Source organism: Corvus cornix, chromosome 23, assembly GCF_000738735.6.
Source record: "Corvus cornix cornix isolate S_Up_H32 chromosome 23, ASM73873v5, whole genome shotgun sequence".
Classification (NCBI taxonomy): Eukaryota; Metazoa; Chordata; class Aves; order Passeriformes; family Corvidae; genus Corvus; species Corvus cornix.
This window is the reverse complement of record NC_046352.1, coordinates 7,519,029-7,525,028: the sequence shown is the minus strand read 5'-3', so window position 1 is coordinate 7,525,028 and position 6,000 is coordinate 7,519,029.

Genomic DNA, 6,000 nt, shown 5'->3' with positions numbered 1-6,000 from the left:
CACCATGGTTATGTGCACAGTTTACACGCTGCAAGGAAATGTAGCTGCCACTTGATTCTCCTGTTAATTCAAGTTGGAAGGGCAGCTTAGTGAAATCTTTCTGTTCTGGCACATTTTCTCGGAGAGAATTAAGGACATTTTCAGCTTTGCATCCTCACGTTTGGATACCCAAGAGACATTTTCTTCACTTTCAAGTACACAGTGGCTGTTCTCCACTGTTCCCGTTAAAAAACTCCACCAGATGGCGCTGTGTGCACACAAAACAATGCAAGGGCCGCCCCAAAGGTGGAAATGTGTGGTCACGGCTCTCAAACGGAACCCATGGGGACAGAAAGGTTTTGCTGACCTTCCCGTTCCATGTGCAAACTCTTATTTGCACCACACTCAAACAGCAATATGAAACTCCTTCCCAATTATATGTCTATTAAATATTTTCATTCTTGCAGAGTCCAACTACGAAAATGAAAACAAATGAGAAAGCTTTTGCTGGCTCCACCTTCAACTGCACCTATTAAACTGTGCCACACAGCCTGGTATCAGCGCTTTTCTTCTCAGCTCTATGTATGGTCATAATCAGTCTGGATCCAAAACCGAACCCCACCACCGACTGCTCACACACGAAAGTTACCAGGACAAAATTTCAACAGCTTGGCTTTTACATTCCCACCAGAGTGGTTCAACAGCTCTCAACCTACAGAACTTTATACTAGGAGAAGCAATTAAATTCCCCAAAACCACCCAATGTTTGGATGCAAAATTTGTTTCTTTTGCACAGTGAGGAATTTTAACCCCACATCTCAGAAGAAATGTGATGCCTGCCTCCAAAATAGAAAACATCCATGGATTTAACCAATACATATGTGCCAGAACACTGTTACTGGGCACTACCTGCCCTAGGCAGTATATAATCTGCACACCAAAACTGGGGATAGCTGCTTACATTGCCCAAAATAAATATACTGCCAAAAACTGCAGAAGACCATCTCTGAAATGTAGAGACAACCTGCCAAATCGAATACATGGGGAGATTGCTCCTATACAAAAGGTGCCAGGTTAAAAAACGTGTTGCTGTCCCTGAGCACCTGATTATTCGCAGCACAAACACTTGGACTATGTGCTTTTATAACACTAGTATCAATTTCCAGAAGGTTAGCTCAAAAATTTTGATACCATCTCTGTGTTGGCTTTGCACAGCCTGGTTTTTGGTAGCAGGGCAGCCACAGACATGGCTTCTGTCAGAAGCTCCTGGAAGCTTCTGTCATGTCCAGCAGAACCAGTCCCTGATGGCTCTGAAAATGGACATGCTGCTGGCCAAGCCTGGGCCAATTAGAGATGATGGTAATGCCTCTGTGATGACATATTTAAGAAGTCAAAATGTGGGGGCAGTTTTAATTCCAGCTAGAGAAGAGGAGGAGGTGAGAACATGTGAGGGAAACAACATGGAAACACCAAGATCAGTGGAAAAAGAGGGGGAGGAGGTGCTCCAGGTGTTGGAGCCAAGATTCCTCTGCAGGCTGTGGTGATGACCATGGTAAAGCAGGTTGTCTACCTGCAGCCCATGGGGATCCATAGGGGATGCAGAGATCCATCCGCAGCCCAATGGGGGAGGTCCTTACGCCGGAGCAGGTGGATGCCTGCATGAGGCAGTGATCCAGTGGGAGGTCCAGTGGAGAGAGGGGGCCCCTGCTTCCAAGCTGGAGCAGCCTGCCCTTGGAGGACTGCACCCCGTGAAAGAGTGACCCATGCCGCAGCAGTTTTGGGAAGGCTGTTTTTGTGTGGGGGGAATTCACATTGCAGCAGTTTTGGCAGGACTGCTGCTCATGAGATTGGAACCACACTAGAAAACTTCACAGAGAACTCCCTCATGCTGTGCCCATGATAGGGACCCTATGGCACAGCAGGGAAAGGACTCCTCTCCCTGAGCAGTGGAAGAAAAACCTCGGGTGACAAACTGACCAAAACTCCCATGCTCTGCCTCCTTGCATTGTTGGTGGGAAGGAGGGAGGGGTTGGGAGAAGAAAAGGTGCTTCTAAGGGCTTATTTTACTTCTCATTATCCTCCTCTGATTTTGTTAGTATTAAAGTCACTTTTTACCTCTAAGTTGAGCCTGTTTTGCCCTTGGAGTGTTTTCTCCTGGTCCTGATCTCAACTGTTTAAACCTTCATTAAATTTTTCTCTCCTCTGCCCAGCTGTAGCAGGAGCAGGTGAGTGAGCGGCTTTTGTAGGTGCCTGGCATTTGGCCATTGTCAAACCATGATAAACTTCATAATTGCAAAACATCGGGGGACTGCCCTCTCACCAAATGTGCCAGAATAGAAAGCTGCTCCTGTGGTTGCTGTTCCCTATCATCTGCACCTGAAGCACTGGGCCTAGCTGTGTTCTTCCCCATGTTAAAGTACAGTCACCCACTTTCAGGAAATTTGGATACCACCTTCAATATCAAATATGTGCAAGAATTGCTCCTACACAAAAGATGCCAGGACAGAAATGTCTCACTGGGGTTCACATCCCCATGGAACCTTATGATCTGCTCAATACCTTATCATCAATGAACACCAGGACTACATCCTTTACTTTCTAAGGACAAGTACTCTAATTAACTTCCTCCACCTCACAGCAGAAATTTGGAGCCAACCATCAAAAATTGGGTTTTCTACACCAGAGGTGCAAAACCAGAAAGCTGATGCTGGTCTTTATGCCAGTTGACAGGTTTCATATGCATGTGAAACATTGGGCCTAGATGCTTTCCTTCTGTTTCTACCCCTCCCTTGCCTTACCTTATGTACTGCACCCTTGCCTTGACTTACCTACACCTCCCATGCTTTGTCTTGCCTTCACATGCCTTGCATTTCCCTGCCTACCCCCACCTTTGTTGTGCCTTCAAACTCCAATGCCTATCCATACCTGCACCTCCCTTGCCTTTTCTTGCCTACACACCTGTTGCCTTTCCTTTCCTACCCCTGCCTTGCCTTGCCTATAACTTCCTAGTCTTGTCTTGCCAACCCCTCTTCTTGCTTTGCCTTACCTTACCTGTCCCTCCCTCTCCTTGCTTGCCTTTCCTATCATTCCCCTTGCCTTCTTTTTACTACTCCTAACTTGACTTGCCCCGCCTACACCTCCCTTGCCTTGCATTGCCTTGCATACCCATCCCATGCCTTTACTTGCATATCCTTTTTTTTCTTGGCCTTGCCTTTGCTTTGTCTTACATTGCTTGACTTTACATTGCTTTGCCTACCCCTTACTACCAAAGGATAGTAAGGATAGGTAAGGGAGGAGAAAGAAAGACAATGCAAGTCATAGGAGAAGCAGGCAAGGCAGGGCAAAGCCAGGCAAGAGAGTGGCAGGCACGTATAGGCATGGGAGTGGAAGGCACAGAAAAAGAAGGGAAGAAGCACGCAGCATGTGTAGGCAAGACAAGGCAACGGAGGGTCAGGCAAGGGAAGAGAGAGATAGAAAGAGCAAAGCAAGGACATGTAGGTGTTGGTAAGGCAAAGAAAGAGAGGGCTAGGCAGGGCAAGGCAAGAAAAGGGATAACAGGCAAGGCAAGGATGGTAAGCAAGGCAAGGCAAGGATTAGTAGGTAAGACAGGGAAACCAATGGGTTTGCAAGGCAAGACAAGCAAGAGATAGGCAAAGAAAGGCGAGGCAATGCAAGGGAGGTGTAGGAATCTCAAGGCAAGACAAAGGAGGAATAGGTAATTAATTAAAGATGGGGCATGGGAGGGGCCAGCAAGGCAAAGGACGGTCAGACATGGCAAGGAAGTGCAAGGCTAGGTAGGCAAGGCAAGACCACTGGTAGGCAGGGTGAGGCAAGGCCACAGAAAGGTCAGGCATGGCAAGGGAAGGCTAGGCAAGGCAAAGGGGGGGCAAGAAAGTAAAAGGCAAGGCAAAGACATGGAGGGATTGGTAAGATAAGTCAAAGAAAGGGTAGGAAAGGCAAAGCAAGGCATTGGTCTGCAAGGCAAGGCAAGTGAGAGGCAAAATAAAGCCAAGGCAAGGGGGTGATTGGCAAGGCGAGGCAAAGCAAGAACATGTAAGGGTTAGTAAGGCAAGTAAGTTAAGGGTTAGTAAGTGCTCACACCAGAGCGGGTGAATGTTAAAAAAGCTGTAATCCAGTGGGAGACCTGAACAGAGAGGGCTTTTGCTTCCAGAGATAGAGAAAGAGGGCCCTTGTTTCCAAACTAGAACAGCTTATCCTTAAAAGACTACACCCCATGGTCTAAAATGACATGCAGTTTTGGAAATACTGTTTTGCCCAAGGGAGGGACTCATGTTACAGCAGGTTGGGTAGGACTGCTACTTGTGAAAATTAGAACCACACTGGAGGAGTTCACAGAGAACTGTCTCTTGTGGGAAAGACCCCTCGGCATAGCAGAAAAAAAAGAAACTCCCCAACCCAAGCAGACTGAAGAAACATTTTCAAGTAAAGAACTGACCAAAACCCTCACGCCCTGTCTCCCTATGCTATTTGTGGGAAGGAGGGAGAGGCTGGGGGGGAAAAAGGTGTTTTAAAGGCTTATTTTATTCCTCATTATCCTCCTCTGACTCTGTTAATAATAAATTTACTTTATCCCTTTAAATTTGAGCCTCTTTTGCCCTTAGAGTTTTTCTCCTAACCCTAATCTCAACTCATGAGTCCTTTGGTTTTTTCCCCCTCCTCTGCTCAGCTATAGCAGAGGAGAATGAGTGAATGGTTTTTTGTGAGTGCCTGGCATTTGGCCAGTGTCAAACCATGACACCCACCCCTCCCTTGAATTGTCTTGCCTTTGCTTACCCTTCTCTTGCCTTGCCTTACCTGCCCCTCCATTGCCATGCCTTGCCATTCCTTGCTTTGCTTTGCTGTTCTTTGCCTTGCCTTGCCCTGCCTACCTGTTGTGGAATGACCCTGGCTGGATGCCAGACTCCCACCAAAGCCTCTCTATGACTCCCCTCCATCGATGGAAAGTGGGGAGAAAACATAGTTCATGAGTTGAGATAAGGACAGAGAGAGATCACTCACCAAATACTTTCATGATCAAACCAGACTCGAATTACAGATATTAATTGCATTTATTACTAATAAAATCAGAAGAGGATAATGAGAATTAAAAATAAGACCTTAAAACCACCTTCCCCTACCCCTTCCTCTCTCCCAGCTGTACTTCCTTCCCCCTCCTCCGGTGCAAGGAGACAGGGAAGGGGGATTACAGTCAGTTGTCCATACATTGTATCTGCCACTGCTCTGGGAGACAAGTTCTTCCACTGCTCCAGCACAGGGTCCCTCCCATGGGAGTCTGTTCTCCATGAACTTCTCCAGTGTGAGCTCATCTAATGGGCAATAGTTCTACACAAACGACAGCAATGTGGGTCACTCTTCCTTAGCATGCATTCCTTCATGAACAGCCTGCTCCAGTGTGGGTCCCCCCCAGGGTCACAAGTCCTACCAAGACTCCTGCTCTAGCCTGGGCTCTTCTCTCCATGGGTCTGCAGGTACCTGCCAGCAGCCTGCTCCAGCACAGATTTCCCACAAGTTTACAGCTTACTCTCAGGCATCCACCTGCTCCAGCATGGGTCTGAGTCAAAGTTCCAAAAGGTTAAAATTTTAGCTAAGAGTGAGAAGAAATTTGTATTGATTAGGATACAAAGTAGAAAAACAAAAAATAAGTTAATGATTAGTAGATGCCTAAGCTAGAGCTAAGTGATGTAGTATTTGCCATTATATTTTGTTTTAAGCTTTGTTTATAGAAGGAAACAGAATAAATGAATGGTCATCAAAACAAATTGAAACTAATAGAACCAAGAACAGCATCTGGGTTTCATAATTAATCAAAAGTAGGAGATCTTGGGCTGCACCAAGAGGTCATGAAAGCCTGCCAACAGTAAGAAGGTAAAAAGGTCACTGTGAAGAAGACATTCCTGACTTCATCTTTCAGGACCACTGACCCAATTCAAGACCACTGACCCAATTCAGGAAAGAAACTGCACATGTGTGAAAGACTAATGATCTCATTTTAATACAAAG